General features: G+C 37.2%; 1 pseudogene; it reads left to right on the forward strand.

The window, feature by feature from the left end:
* The first annotated feature begins 2,795 nt into the window (after nt 1-2,795).
* On the forward strand, nt 2,796-3,449 carry LOC123816869 (annotated as a pseudogene).
* Nucleotides 3,450-17,167: the final 13,718 nt, after the last annotated feature.

Below are 17,167 nucleotides of genomic sequence, written 5' to 3' on the forward strand. Positions count from 1 at the left end.
TATTTATCGTGTTCTTTATAAAGGAAAAGAAAAGGAAGGGAAACTTAGGTACACTCAGCAGTGATTTTGTGCTAGTCTCTGTCATATATTTTTCATACATGTTAACTTATTCAAACCTCATAAAACCTGCAAGATAAATATTATTTTCTCCCATTTAACACAGGAGAAAATTGAGAGTCAGAGTGGTTAAGTAACTCAAACAGTAAATTAATAAATAGCAGAGCCCAAATTCAAACCCTAGTATGTCTGAAATTTATTAGCCAGACTATACCTGGGGAGGCCCTGGGGTCCATTCAGTTGCTATCAATGAGTATCATGTAAATAATGGAACTAAGTCTCCCTTAAAGGGAAGACTCCCTATGTAAAGGGCCATATCCAGGCATATATTAAATATAATTACAGTAGAAGTCTTTCCCAATCCTATAGCTTGTGTGACACTTGAGAAAAGCTTTTCACTAAAAAGAAGAAAACACTTTAAAAATAATTGTACTGTTTCAACATCTATTGTGACAACGGTGAGGAAGTCCGAAGGAAAATATGTGTCCTAGGCTCTGTCTCTTGGCAGAATCGGACATCTTTTGGATTCAGACTTTGTGGGGGAGTAGCTGGTAGGAAAAGCTGGTGCTTTTAGCCAACATATCAGCATCTGGGTAGACTACGTAAAGGAAAAATTACCTAGAAAAGAGAATATTTCTGTTAACCGTTTTTGCATTTCTAATCACTAACCATTTTAGGTGGAACTCTTTTTTCTAGAGGCAGGGCTTGGGCAGAAGGAACGCTCTCTTCCCTTTCTAAATGGAGCTAAGCACAGACTGGGAGAAGTTAGATAATAGATTACTTCCAGCTCTTAGCATCAGTGGATTTAAATCGCATAAACATTAAATTTGCTTTGCAATTGTACCTCCAAAAAGCCCCCAGAAAAAAGCTGCAAAATAAACAAAACAAAACAAACAAACCCACCCCAATAGGAATCAGGCCCAATAAGGATTCTTCTGGTGCCAGAAGACAGCACTAGGGTGCTGGGCGCTCGGAGGTGAAGAAGTAATCCTAGGGATGGGAGGAGACCTCCATTCTACCCTACGGGCTCCAGTGGTACAACTACCCGTGAGCCTCTGAAAGTAATTCCTGAGCTTTGGGCGGACTGTAGATTGCCCGTGCCTGGCTGACGATTTGCTGAACGTTTGATCTTAATATTGAAGCTATTCATATTCTCACCAGTAGAGGTCCTCAGTACCACAGTTCTTCCACTAAGATGCTGAAAAAGTATCCCATCCTTGAATTATTTGACATTCATGGTACTTGAAGAACTTAGTCATTTTATGGTTGTAATTGTCTACTCATAAGTCATTAATAAATGAAAAAAATAGTCCTTGTTTTATCTTGGCTTAAAATTTTACAATCTTGTGGATAGCCAAAATAATGTGTCAAAAATGAGTTAATTCAACAGTGGGACATTGAAAAATATATATATGCCATTCTCTTGAAATTTTGAAATAAGAAGACCATGAGGAAATGTTTAAAAATGCTTTGAAGTTTTTCAAGATGAAGAACAGCAAAGATTTTGGGGGAGTCTTGGGGGTCAGTTCCAGTTTTGTAATAACAGCCAATTTACTTGCTGTCTATTATGTTTAGAACTATGGATCTGAAAGATACTTAGGGTGGGCTTTGTTTTTTATTCTATTTGAATTATCTGCCTGTGAACACAGTTCACTAAGAACATTCCCACTTACCATCTCTTTCCACCGGCATCTGACATTGTCCTTAACTCCTCTCAATTCCTTCCTCTCCCTAGCTAAGCAACCACTAAATCTTATCGATTCTACCCCCTCTGTGTTGACTGTGCCATGTCCCATCTCTTTAGGCCCCACGGCACCAGTTTAGACCCTTCACTGAGCTATTGCAACTGTTCCCTAACTGAGCTCTCTATTTCCAATCTTATCTCCTTCTAAACCACTCCCCGCCTCTTTAAAAAAATTACCTTTCTCAAATGCCATGTCCCTGCTTAATACTTTCAGTGGTTTACTATCATGACTCGATAAAGCCCAAATTTTCCTAGCATAGTCTGCGAGTTCTTTTATAACTTGTCTCTACCTCTTTATCTTTGTTGCTTCCTTCTCCCTCAGCACAGCTCCCAAATCCGTGTTCCAACGGAACTAGAGTTCTTCAAACACGTCAAACAATCAACCTTCCTGTTTTTACATGCTGGTTTTCTCTCTAATACTACTGTTAATTCTTCTGTCTCTCCCTGTTTGCTGGTCAAGCACCTATCTCTTCCAGGCAGGGTTAGCTCTTAACCTTTTTGTGTGAATACTGTGCTGTGTATATTTTTCCATTAACATACTCCCCATATTAGATTAGGTATTTCTCCTGCTAGGCCAGTGATTTGGGGAGAGAGGGGGCAATTTTGCCCATCAGGGAACATTTGGCAATGTTTGGAGATGTTTTTGATTATCACACAGGGGAGTGCTACTGGTGTCTAGTGGGTAGAAACCAGAGATGCTGCTAAACATTCTATAATTCCTAGGACAGTCTCCCATAACAAAGAATCATTCAGTCAAAAATGTCAATAGTGCCAAGGTTGAGGGCAATGGGGACTCAGATATGGCGCCCGCCTGCTGGCTCTTGGGGAGGGCTCAGCAAAGGAACAGTGGCCTCTGCCTGCACTTCTGTCTGGGAGAAAGCTGCCACCCAGCTCTCACCCTGAAGCCAGACAATTCAGTTCCTCCCTATATATTGCTGGCACCTTTCAAGCTGCTGCCTCAGCACTGGAGCTCCGAGCAAGAGAATCTAATTCCATGGACCAAAGGCAGAGGAGTCCTGGGACAGCCCCTTTCCATCCCCACCTCCTGGCGCAAGAAGTAAAGGACGTCGATGGTGTCTTTTTTCCTAAGGTCTCTTAGAAACTGAGGTTCCAGAAGCTGGAGCCTCTGAAGAATGTGTTTTTCCATCTTGGCAGAAAGAGCTGGGACCCCCGTGCTAAAAAGTGTTACATCATGATGAGAGGCCTGGGAGCTATGGCCTGGGAGAACACCAACAAGGTGAGAAAATATAAGAACATCGTCCTAGACCCGCTGGTACATGGCTGGTATGATTCCATGAGTTCTGAAGTCATCCACGAGAATATGGAGACTGACCATCAGCCCAGGCAAGATCCAAGAGAAAGGTCAGGGCTCCTTCCTCATAGGCATGCTTTTCAGACCAGGACTGTATGAGATGCCGAGTATGACAGCCTGAGATACTCGGCCTTTTGTTTGGGCAATTGGCTGCCTTTGCTGGGCAGAAATGGAAGAAACTTTCACCAAATTAAGCAGACTCAAGATTCCCTCCTGATCTATTTACAGGCTAGAAATCCCCAGGTTGCCGAGGCTTGCAAAGCCAAGTTTCTAGCCTGTTCTCCCTTTCCGAGACAAAGGCAGGCACACAGAGCCGCGGGAAATGCTTCCATGTGAGCACGCTGCGGGAGAGTTGGCTGTTCCCCCTCTCCTAACTCTTCAGTCGCGTCTGCTTCCCTCTTGTGATTGTAACAGAAAAGGGGTGTTGGGAGAGCAATTGATGGCAAAAATAATACTGTGAAATTGTGTAATTATATCCAAAGTAAATCTAAATTGCTTTCACATATGTTGGTTTCTCCCCATATGAATCCGATGAGAAGGAGCATACTTTCTTTAAAACAATTACAGTCTGCTCAGACTCTGTGCTTATTTCTCAGCTTTTCCCTTACATTCAACACTGTCACTTATCTTCTATTTTCTATTTTTTTTAATTTCTGAAGCTGAGACGGATAACAATTACTTTAAGTATGTTTTCAATCTGCTATTGATACTTTGCTATTTGCTACTGACACCTTGTCTCGGTAAGATCTATTTAAAGTTGGTCAAAATACCATGAAGGTGGCTTGGAGGGGTGTCTTCAGCTTCTCATAATCTTTAACAGTCATTGTCTCCAAGATCATTGGGAACAAGAATTAATAAGGAAAAAAAATTGACAAAGCATGTGTTAAAAAACCTAAGGCTGATGGCGATGTGTGGAAGGATAGAAGTAACATTTATTGAGAATGTTTAAAATCCATTGAGTGCTAAGTGCTGTGAAAGTATTATTTAATACAACAACCCATGAGGAAGGTACTGTTATTATCCTCATTTTATAGATAGAAAACTAAGGCACAGGGAAATTAAGTAACTTGCCCAAGATGACCCAATAAATAATAGAACCAGAATTCAAACCTGTATGGTCTGACTTTCAGAGCCAGCATGCAACCACCGTGCGGCACTGCTTTGTTGTGGAGTAACTGATGCATGGTTAGAAATGCATAAGTAAATAAGTAAGTAAGTAAGTAAGTAGATAAATAAATAAATAAATACCAAGATTGAGAAACTATGCCAGACCATAAACTTGTGCCTCTTTTTCAGCTTAGGACCCTCAAGACCTGGAACAATGCCAGACAACACTTTGGCACTAAATAAACACTGGTTCAATGAGTGAGAAATATTGTAAGAGTCTCTGGAGGGAGAATCCGTCCAAAGGTAGACAAGTAAGATTCTTTGAGGAAATAGCCAGAGCCCGATTCAATCACATTTAAAGGTGTAATTTGAAATTTATTTTAAAATTTCCTTCATAATGCACAGAGAGATTGGATTAAAATTGTGATCTGATTATGAGCCTACTTCTCCTCCCCACAAAATTATAAAATGTAAGAAAACATATTAAAAAGAAGGAAAAGTTAACCAGATTACCCGTTTTGAAGAATCCCTGAAAGAGAATACAAAGGATAAAAGAAAATAATCCAAGAAATAATCGAAGGAAGTTCCCTAGATCTAAAGGAAAGTGGAAGCTTTCAGATCGAAAGGGCCTACATCAGAACACCAAGGATAAAGAAAAAGCTCAGAATACCGAGGATAAGGTGAGGAAAAACAATCTACAAAGGACTAGATATCAACTTGATGCCAAAGACAATGAAACAATATCTGAATACAATGAAGGAAAATTATTTTAAAGCTAAAATCTTATTTCCAGCTAAGTTCACATCTAAGTGGAGGGAGAGGGCAAAATTAAGACATTCTTAGACATGATAAGACTTGGAAGCTAGCTTCTCACCCACAAACCTTCTCTTTAGAAAATTACTAAATGATGTAACTCAGCTTCTCCACCAAAGGAATTCAAAGGAATGTAAAAAATATTTTTTAAAAAGTGGTAAGCAAAGAAACAAACCTGAAGTAAGTCTAATGATGTTCATGGATGATGAAAAATAACTAACTACAACCAGGCACTAACGTAACAGATAATTTTAGGATGGACAAAGAAGGGGAGAGATGAAAGTGGAGAGAAGTGAATGAATGCTTGTTAAGATTCTTGTGTTGTTGGGGACAGAAAGTATGTGGATATATAAACTAATTGAGAGAAAAATGACAGAAAAACATATTTATTTAGATTTTGAGCTGTGGGTTTTTATTTTATTTTATTTTTCCAGAGTACTTTTACTTTTTTTATTTAAAAAATTTTTAAATCCTTCTTTATTGTCGTTCTATTACAGTTGTCCCAATTTTCTCCCTTTGCCCTCCTCTGCACAGCCCACCCCTACTCCCACAGTCAGTCCCCACACCGTTGTCCGTATCCGTGGGTCATTCATACACGTTCTTTGTCTAGGCCTTCCCCTTCTTTCCACCGTTATGCCCCTCCCTCCCTCTGGTCATTTTCAGTCTGTTCCATGTTTCCATGCCTGTGGTTCTATTTTGTTTGTTAGTTTATTGTTCATTAGATTCCACATATAAGTGAGATCATGTGGTATTTGTCTTTCACCGACTGGCTTATTTCACTTAGCATAATAGTCTCCAGTTCCATCCATGCTGTCACAAAGGGTAGGAGTTCCTTCTTTCTTTCTGCTGCACAGTATTCCACTGTGTAAATGTACCAGTTATTTATTTTTATTTTTATTTTTTTATTTTAATTTTAATTTTTATTTTTTTACCACAGTTTTTTGATCCACTCATTTACTGATGGGCACTTATGCTGTTTCTAGCACTTGGCTATTGTAAATAGCGATTGGTGACTTGCGATTCTTAGGGTATATGCTCAGCAATGGAATCACTGGGTCAAAAGGCAGTTCCATCTTTAGTTTTTTGAGGCAATTCCATGCTGTTTCCACAGTGTCCACACCAGTCTGCATTCCCACCAACAGTGCACTAGGGTTCCCTTTTCTCCACATCTTCGCCAATACTTGTTTGTTGATTTATTAATGGTGGCCATTCTGACAGGTGTGAGGTGATATCTCAATATGGTTTTAATTTGCATCTCTCTGATGGCTAGTGATGTTGAGCATCTTTTCATGTGTCTATGGGCCCTCTGTATGTCCTCCTTGGAGAAATGTCTATTCAGATCATTTTAAATCAATGTTATATATGTAAGAGTAACCGTTAGAAAAATGTAATATATATTTTCCCAGAAAATAAAGGGAAAAAGAAAAACTGAATTGATCCAACAAAGACAATAAAGAAGAAGAAAGAAAAACTAAGAAATCATAGTAAATAGAAAACATAAAATACGGACAGCAGGATTAAGCCTAAATATACCAGCAATAGCAATTAATGTAAATAAGTTGAATTCTCCAATTAAAGGATAGAAAAATCCAGTTGGGTTTTTCAAAAATTTTACCATATGCTATTTACAAGAAACATGTATAATATAAAATAGTAAAGATAGTTTAAAATAAATAAATGCAAAAATATATCCCTGTAAATGCTAACAGAAAGAAAGTAGATATAGCAACTATAATTTCAGACAAAATATTAGTTTCATTCTAAAAATGAGAAGTAACCAAAAGGACAAAGAAGGATTTTTCATATTGATGAAAACTACAATGCACCAAAAAGAAATAAGAATTTTGAACTTTTATCAACTAAAAACATAATTTTTAAATACACAGTATTAATTAAAAATTGACCCTGGCTGGTGTAGCTCAATGGATTGAGCCTGCAAATCAAAGGGTCCCCGGTTCGATTCCCAGTCAGGGTACATGCCTAGGTTGTCGGCCAGGTCCCCACAGTTGAGGGTGTGTTGGAGGCAGCCACACATTGATGCTTCTCTCCCTCTCTTTCTCCCTCCCTCCTGCTCTCTCTAAAAATAAATAAATACAATCTTTTTAAAAATAGATAGAAATACAAGGAGAAATTCACAAATCTATTGAGTGGGAGATTCTAACAACCTGTCTCAAAAATCAGATAATCAAGTACACACACAAAAAGAAAAGATACAGAGAAGAATTTAAATTACACAGTCAAGCAAGCCTGTTCTAAAAGATACAGATAGAATATTATACCCAACAAGGACAAAATGCACCTATTTTCATAGTCATAGAAAATTCTTAGAATTTAGCCAAGTAGTAAACTATAATGGAAATTTTAAGAAATACTAGAATAACAAAAATCATTCATTCCACAAATCTCTGACAAAAGTGCAGTAAAAGCAGTGACTAGAAATTAATCATTAAAGGGTATCCCCCCAAAATCTCTGTGCAAAAAAAAATTAAACACTGCTATTGTATCAAATCACAGATTATCTAGAAATGGAAACCAATAAAGGCAAAACTTATCTAGTAGTTACGAAGTGAAATTTGAAGGAAATTTTAGAGCCTTAGCTGCATTTATTAGAGGATAAGAAAGATTGCCATGGCTGGCATGGCTCAGTTGGTTAGGCATCATCCCTCAAACAGAGAGGTGTCCAGTTCGATTCCCAGTCAGGGCACATGCCTGAGTTTCAGGCTTCATGCTCCGTACCTGGTCGCTTGCAGGAGGCAACCAGTCCATGTTTCTCCTTCACATCAATGTTTCTCTCCCTCTCTTTCTCCTTTCTTTCTCCTCTCTCTCAAATAAAATAAAAGAAAACTATTTCAAAACAGGAAAATAAGAAAGATTTAAAATGAATTAACTAGGCATTCAACTCAGAGAAGTAGGGGTGAAAATAAGCCCTAAAAGGAGGAAATAATTTGTCATAATGAAAGCAGAAATTAATGTGCTGATCAAATTAATGGATCCAGTCAATAAAACAAAAAATTGGAGGGTTTTTAAAGACCAATAAAATATATAAAGCTTTGGCAAATCTGATCCAGAAAAAAAATACAGATAAACACATTAGAAAAGATTTAAAGTTGTGCTTAAATACCAAAAATTGAAAGTCTAAATGAAACAGAAGTCTTTTTAGAAAAGTATAATTTAGCAAGATCTATTCCACAAGATAAACAATTTAATATATCAACAATAAAATAAATTTTAAAAGTGGGAAGAAGTCATCCTGTAAGAAAACATCATATCTATTTTTTGTTTTGTTTTTTAAAGTATTTTTATTGATTATGCTATTTACCGTTTTCCCAATTTTTTCTCTCTTTATCCCCCCTCCGCCCTGCACCCCTCAACCCTCCAGCATTCCCCTCCCTTAGTTCATGTCCATGGGTTGTACATATAAGTTCTTTGAGTCCTCTGTTTCCTATACCATTTGTATCTCTCCTCATCTGTTTCATGCCTACCAATTATGCTTCTTCCCTGTACCTTTTTCTCCCTATTCCTACCTTCCCCCTCTCCACTGAAATCCCTCCATGTGATCTCCATTTCTCTGATTCTGTTTCTGTTCTAGTTGTCTGCTTAGTTTTTGTTTTCATTGTTTTTCTTTTCTTTTAGGTTCAGTTGTTGATAGTTGTGAGTTTGTTGTCATTTTACTGTTCATATTTTTGATCATCTTCTTTTTCTTAGATAAGTCCCTTTAATACAATAGTGGCTTGGGGATGATGAACTCCTTTAACTTGACCTTATCTAGGAAGCACTTTATCTGCCCTTCCATTCTAAATAAAAGTTTTGCTGGATAGAGTAGTCTTGGATGTAGGTCCTTGACTTTCATGACTTCAAATACTTCTTTCCAGCCCCTTCTTGCCTGCAAGGTTTCTTTTGAGAAATCAACTGACAGTCTTATGGGAACTCCTTTGTAAATAACTCTCTTTTCCCTTGCTTGTTTTAGAATTTTCTCTTTATCTTTAATCTTGGGTAACTTAATGATGATGTGCCTTGGTGTATTCCTCTTTGGGTCCAACTTCTTTGGGACTCTCTGGGCTTCCTGGACTTCCTAAAAGTCTATTTCCTTCACCAGATTAGGAAAGTTTTCCTTCATTATTTGTTCAAATAAGTTTTCAATTTCTTGCTGTTGTTCTTCTCCTTCTGGCACCCCTATAATTCAGATATTAGAACGTTTCAGATTATCCCAGAGGTTTGTAAGACTGTCTCCACTTTTATGAATTCTTGTTTCTTCGTTCTGTTTCCACTGGATGTTTATTTTCTCCTTTTGTTCCAAATTGTTGCTTTGAGTCCTGGTTTCCTTCCTGTCACTGTTGGTTCCCTGAATATTTTGCTTTATTTCATTTTGGGTGTCTTTCCTTTGTTTTTTCATGTTTCGACTAAACTCGATCAGTTCTGTGAGCATTTTGATGACCAGGGCTTTAAATTCTCCATCAGGCAGGTTGGCTATGTCCTCATCATTTAGGTATCTTTCTGAGGTTATGATCTGTTCTTTCATTTGGGATGTATTTCTTTGTCTTGGCACAGCTGATAACTTCTAAGGGGATGGGACCTTAGGAATTCAGCTGGGCAATCTCCTTGCTGTGCTGCAGGCACTGCCTGTGGGGGAGGGGCCAGAGAAGGAACAAGGCAACTCACCTGCTCCTCTCTATCACACTTTCCAATGGGTGAGACTGGGAGTTTCTCCCACCGGAGCAACCACCGAATCAACTCTGAGTCTCAGTTTCCTCTTCAGTCAGCTCTGCCAATGCAGCCTTTTACCTACAGGCCGCAAGCAGCCCCGCCTGCCCAGTCCGCAGCGTCGCCGTGGTTTTTCTCCACAAGCTGGCCCTCGTGGTCCGCCGCCTTACCAGTCGGGCAGCTCTGATAGATTTTTTCTTTAATTCCTTTGTTGTCGGAGTTCCATGCAATTTGATTTTCTGGCACTTCTGGTTGTTTCTTGATTTTAGATTGGTTGTTATCCTCCTTTTGGTTGTGTGACGAAGCAAAGAGTTTCTACCTATGCCCCCATCTTGGCCAGAACTCCAAACCTAGTTTCTTAATAGATGAATTCTACTAAACCTTAAAGGCATCACTATTTCTTTTGATAAATAAAGTGCTCTGGACCATAGGGAATGGATTAAACCTTTCTAACCCAGCCTCCTAAGCTAAAACCAAAACTAGACAAGGGCAGTATACACTTAGATATAGGCCAGTGTCATTTATGTAAAATTTGAAACTTTAAATAATATATTTAAAAAGCAAACCCAGTGATATATTGAAAGATGAGTGATTATGTCTAATTAGGATCTATCTCAGGAATGCAAATATAACTTAATATTCTACAAACCATCAGATTAACAGAGGAGAAGAAGGTAATTGCAACAGTCCCCACCTCAAAGAAGAACATTTCATGTAACTCAGCACCATTCCTCACTAAACACACAAAAATAACCATTTTTAGTAAGTTAGGAATAGAAGTAAATATCCTTAACTTAATAAAGTTTATCAATTAGAAATCCACAGCAAACATGTAAGCATCTCCTTCAAAATCAAGAACAAGAGTCCTGGCTGGTGTGGCTCAGTGGACTGATTGCCGGCCTGGGAACCAAAGGGGCCCTGAATTCAAGGGCAGCCAGTTCAATTCCCAGTCAGGGCCCATGCCTGGACCCCGGCTGGGGGCACACAAGAGGCAACCACACGTTGATGTTTCTCTCTCCCTCTTACTCCCTCCCTTTTCCCCTCTCTGAAAATCAGTAAAATCTTTTTTAAAAAATCAGGAACAAGATAGGATGCCCACAATAACTGCTGTAATGTTATATTGAAAGCCAATGCAATATGAAAAGGAAAAAAATGGGAATGATAAATATTGGAAACAGACAAAAATTGCATTGTTTGCAGACCACATGATAGTGTGCTTAGAAAAATCAATAGATCTAAAACTAATAAGAGAAATTAATTTAGCAAAATAGCTAATTAAAGATCAATATAGAAAGTCAATAGATTTCTCATATTCTGGCAATTACATGAAATAAATTCCTAGGAATAAACCTAACAAGAAATGTGAATGACCTATATAAACTACTGAGCTTCAATGAAAGTAATTTAAAAAAAAGAATCAGTGAAGATAAATACCACATTCTTGGATTAGCAGACCCAACATTATAAAGATGCCAGTTATCCTCAGCTGCCCCATACGTTCAGTGCAATCCCAGTAAGTATTTTTTTGTGGAAGCTGATTATCAATTATTTATTGAAGAGAAACAGAATAAGACTGTAAGAAAACTATTTGATTACATGAGAGGGGATAGCCTTGCCAGATATGAAAGTATAGTGTAAACCTATGATAAGTAAAACATTGGACACTTGTGCAAGGATAGACAATTAGGTTAAGGGAACAAATAAAGAGCTCAGAAACTGACACATTCATACAAAGAAACTTAGTTTATGATAAAAATTTATTTAAATGTGTGAGCAAATACTGCTGAGGTAATTAACTGTCAATTTAGAAAGATAAAAGCATATCACAATCTCACATCAAATACAAAACTAAATTTAAATAGATTAGAAAGCTAAATATAGAAAATAAAAATATCAGAAAATATATGAGAATATTCTTTTTAAATTAAATTTAATTTTTAAATTTAATTTATTTATTTTTAGAGAGATAGGGGAAGAGAAAGAGAGGGAGAGAAACATCAGTATGTGGTTGTCTCTTGTGTGCCCCCTACTGGGGACTTGGCCAGTAGCCTAAGCATGTGCCCTGACTGGGAATCGAACTGGCTGCCCTTTGGTTCTCAGGCCAGCATTCAATCCGCTGAGCCACACCAGCCAAAACTAAAAGAATATTTTAAAATTGATCTGTTGAAGTCCCTCCTAAGCATGATGAAAATTTAGAAACCATAAAATAGATAGTAAATAAAAACTTCTGTACAACTGAAAACACAGTGTTTACAAATGACACAAAAGTGAGCTTTTATAAAATTGAACTGTATACTTACCATATGTAAATTATACCTTAATTTTTTATGAAAGGGAATGAAAAAATGGCAGGGAGAAAGTATTTGCAACATATGTAATAAATAATGAGAATGTTCAAAATATAAAGAGTACCATAAAGCAGTTGGAGAAATCGTAGACTAAGAGTAAAAAGGGCAATTGACAGGACAAATAAAAAAGACCAATTAAGATCTGAAAAGATGTTCATTGCACTAGCAATCAGGAAAAGCAAAATGAGATGCAACTTTTTTGCTCATCTGATTGGCCAAGAAAAAAAAATGAGGTGATGTCCACTGTTAGTGAGTGTAAGCAGCAGGCAGGCACTCACATGAATCATTGAGCCTGACTTTAAGTTCTCTTTAACCATTTTCATCACCCTACCACTGCAGTTTCTTGGTTGTTATGCGAGATTAATACTTGAGCCAGCATATGTTGAAATATGTATAAGGGTGTTTATTGAAGCATTGTTTATAATAGCAAAATACACAAGAGAAGTATAACTATTCATGGAGTTAAGTAGACTTTGGTTCTGTGGATTCATGAAATGCAATCTCATTTATAAACATAATTTGAAAAATCAAAAATATACACACATATATAAGATTAAATATGTAGGAAAATGGTCAAGAAGGATATACCAAACTATTAATAGTAGTTACATCTTGGAATGGGAGTAGAATTGGGGATAGAAAAAAGAAGAAAGAACTTTTCAATATTTATGTTACCTACTTACATATTTTTAAAATTTTCGTGAGAATATATTTCTTGTGTAAATACTTTAAAATTTACATAAATGTTTGTAATGACACCCTTATAAAAGCAATCATGTTTATTATAGAAAATCCAGAAGATTCAAAGGAGGAAAAAAGAAAATAAAAATTAGCCTATAAGCCCCCCAAAATATTATTAATATTTTGATATATAACCTGCCAATTTTTAAATTCTCATATGTGCATTTTAAAAGTAAAAATGGCATTTTATTTTGTGATCATCTTCCCTACCGTAAAAATATTGTGTACACTATCCTTTTTAAAAGGATATATGTTCCTTCATTTGTTCAATAAATACTAGGGAAATACTAGGGATACAATAGTGAATAAAAATATAATGTATTTAATCAATCTTTTGTTATACTTAAAAATTTTTCCCAATATTTCTCAGTGTTGAAATACCTCTCTAACAAAATTCTTATTGTGATTATTTCCTGAGACTAGATTCCTAAATTGCTAGTACTGTTGCTGGATCAAACAGCACTTCACAGGTGTGCATTTCCTAGGTCTTTGGTAAGTTATTTCCAAAAGCCTTTCAGTAAATTATTATTTAATAACCAGCAGTAGCTCATGAGAGGATCAGTTTCCCAGGGCCCTGACCAACTGCAATTTTTAAAGATATGAATCTGCTAAGTGAAGTCTGGCATTTTGTTTTTATTTGTACTTATCAATTCTTTGCTTGTGAATAAATTAATACTAAGGATGTTAACCCTTTGACAGTTTGTTGCAAATCCACATGAAGTTTTTAGTCCGAAGCCATAATATGAGATTACTTTGATTGCCTTAAGAGTTCTGTGTAATATTAGTAGTTTAACATGCTAGTAAGCATATATTATGTATTGCGTATGTGCATATGTATGAAATACATCACATACAAAAAAAATAACATTTCCATCTTGGCTTGTCATTGACTCACAAGTCCCTAATAGAAAAGTAAATTTATTTTCAATCAGTTAATATTTTCTGGAAAACTCCATCTTGGGGGAAAGCTTCCTCCATGAGAGATTAAAATCTGCCTTAGACTTTTACATGGATTAAGTTTTAAGTTAGCATAGAAGAGTAACAATATGAATCAATTTGATCAAAGAAAAAGTGTCACTAATTATTTAAACAAGACACTTATAACAGGGATTTAAAGGCAAAGAAGCGGATTTCCCTTGCATGTGGATCAAATCAGAAGTATCCCATAATTGACTCTTTACAAGACCCTGCTTCAGTATAATGGACTAGATATTAAAGCTCTAAGTATTTAAAGCTAGTTTCCGTCTTTCTCTAAATGGAGGCCCGCCACTAAGAGCTATTTTACAAGTCTGACACATTAGCTGCATCACTGGGAAAGACACGGGCTCTGCTTCTAGGGTCCGGAATTTCAAGTGCTTTCAATAGTTAAATGGTGTGAAATGGGTAACATTGAACCTGTGAGAAGCAATGAGTGCCTAAAAAATAAATTCCAGATGGGAAGGTTGATGGAAAGGGATATAGATACTGTAATAATTCTTTCAATGAATTCCAAAAAGAGCTCATACTTTTTTTTTTGGTATTTTTAGCCACTTTATTTGTACATGACTTTGGGGGTGGGGTGGGGACTAATTTTCTCCCTTCTATGACTTAACATTGTTTTGAAACAAAGGAGGCTTTGTAAACTATTGCTGTCAGATCAAACACAGGGGTAGAATAAAGAGTCATATAAGGAGTATTTTATAACTTTCTTAGAGCAGTAGAGTCAAAGGGTCAAGTCAAGCCCACAGCTCTTCCTTACAGTGTAATGTTAAACTAAATAACCAACTGCCTCGCACTTTATCCCCACTGCAGAACGGAGCTTTCGGAACCTGCCACTACACAGTGCATTATTTAGGGAAACAAGATGTGTTGTAACGGATCCAAGCGTTACTTAGTAGCTCACGTACAGAACAACTCTGAAGAAGCATTATAGTGTAGCGCAAATGGTTTTAACATTTGCCGCCTAGTAAATTCGTGATCTAGATCTCATTACTTAATGTCAGAGCCCCACTTTCCTCACTTATAAAACAGAGATGATAGTCTTGTTGTTGGAAATGTTAAGGAGGATCACACAATTCAGGGTCAGAAAAGCACTAAGCAGAGTGGCTAACTTGTAAACCCTCAAAAAAAAATGATGGTTATGATTTTTCAGAGTAAATGCTTGTCGAATTAATTTGCTTGTAATTTTTCTTCCCAACAATCAAAATAAGAACCAGTCGGTACCAAAAAGAGGTTCTATTTTGACACTCAAATACTGGCCATTCTCTCTCTTGTACAGAATACAGAACGTTGGAAAATATATACTTGCTTGTGTCATCTAATATAGTGAATTGAGCCAAAGCGACACCTTCCGCATGGGTTTTTGAAGTTCTAGCTTCATGTCTTACCAAACACAACTGCAAAAACCAGCAGCTCCCAGCTGCTGCAGGGTTCCAGTGGAGCGAATCACACTGGCCAGGGAAGAGGCACGCTCCCGGTTGGCAGCAACGACTCATAAGTGAAAGGTGCTGGAGGAGTCAGGATAGGGATCTGGCTCTGGCTCTGAAGTTTTCCCTGTTTTCATTACCAACTCTATTTTTATGGTTTAGGTCTTGGCTATAGTAAACTCCAGATTGAGTAGACGCCTCAAATACACATCTGAGACCAGCATTTAGCTTTAAATAGCAGTCAAGTTGCCTGCAGATGCATTTTTTTGAAATGGGGCATAGAAGGGGTATTTTTTTTTTAAATGTCAGGCATCAAGCACCCTCACAAATCATTTTTACGTGGTTTCCTGGAACTTCGTTTTTAGCAAATCCTTTAACAGGGATTGACTCATTTGTGTATTTCTTCAAAGGAAGGATTTTGCAGGTAGCTCTTCACGAGGACTGCCACCTTCTAGGATTGGGGAGAAAGAGAGTTTTAAAAGAGTAGAGATGTTTACTTTTAAGAGTCATTGTTTGGTACCTGCAGCCATTAGCTCCATAACTAAGCTGCTGGCAGTGTCTGGAGCAAAAGTATATGGCGGTGGAGCCCTGCATGGACCTCAGCATTTACGGGTTGGAGATCCCAGGACTGAGCTGGCGTCCCCAAACTGTGCTGTTTCAGAATCCCATTAGTGGTATTAATAAATGGACATCGTTCCATGTTAAGCTAAGAGCTGATTGTGGCTTATTTGAGAAGTATGAATTCTATTGTATGGTGTCTGCTTTGAAAGAACCCATTTAAAAATTCTGAAGTTATTTTTTGTCCCTTCACGTTGGCTTTTTGAAATAAAAATATATATGTAATTTAGATGGCGTGTGCCTCTAACTAAGTTAAAACATAAGTAAATCTACTTAGCCAAACAGTCAAATTTATTCTCATTTTATTAGGCAGGTGGTGTACACATTAGATGATTTCCCTCTCGGGTTTTACATTTATTTCATGTGTTTTTCTCCAAAGAACAGGAGTTGTTCTGTCAAAAGTGGGGAGGTGAAACCTCGGTTAAGGGGATACTGCAAATTCTACCCTTTCAGCAGAAGTAATTTATAGTTTCATAATATTCCAGAGTTTCTCTTTGTCTTTTACATGACAATTTATGACCAGGTATTTTCATGTTTCCCTTACTCCTTGCTACAAGCCTGAACAAATAAACTGTGCACACAGGGTCTGTTTCCCCACGCTATTTTCCAGGTATCATTATTTTTTCTTCCCCTGACCTCACGTGACATAAGCTGGATTCCGCATTGCATTAGTTTAATCCAGAAGGCACATAATGTGAAACTTAACTAGTGAGAATGAGGTTTTGTGTTATTTTGCCTAAAACTATTCTTGAGGGCAATTCAATAGTTAAAATCCAATATTCTGAATATAGAAAAAAAGTTCTTGGCTGCCTAGAGAATATATTTATTGTTATACCGAAAGAATGACTTTTTAGACGTTTGCCTTTGGGTTTTTAAAAATGTGCTATGACATATACAAACCCCTGTAAAAAACTATGCAACAAACACCTCTACTCACTTCCTATCTTAAGAAATGAAACATTTGCCATAAAATCGAAGCCCTCTGTGTGCCTGCCTCCCCGTCTGCTTCCTCCTGGTGCTTATCATTTGCAGGCAACTCTGTGCATTTTTAATACACATGTGTGTATCCCGAAACAATATATAGGAGTGGGATCCATTTTTTTAAGCTTTATGTAAATGTTATTATACCATGAGTATTGTCATGGAACTTGCTTTTTCTCTCAAAATTTATATCTGAGACTCATCCACGTTGATAAATTTAGCTCCAATTTGTTCATTTTCACTGCTGTCTGGTATGACAGCGCATGGTTACACCATATTTATGAATGTCAGGTTGAGGGACATTTAGCTTGTTTATTACTGTCTGCTCTTAGTAACCTGG

Source organism: Phyllostomus hastatus, unplaced genomic scaffold (genome assembly GCF_019186645.2).
Source record: "Phyllostomus hastatus isolate PE091 unplaced genomic scaffold, TTU_PhHast_1.1 phas_contig_210, whole genome shotgun sequence".
NCBI lineage: Eukaryota > Metazoa > Chordata > Mammalia > Chiroptera > Phyllostomidae > Phyllostomus > Phyllostomus hastatus.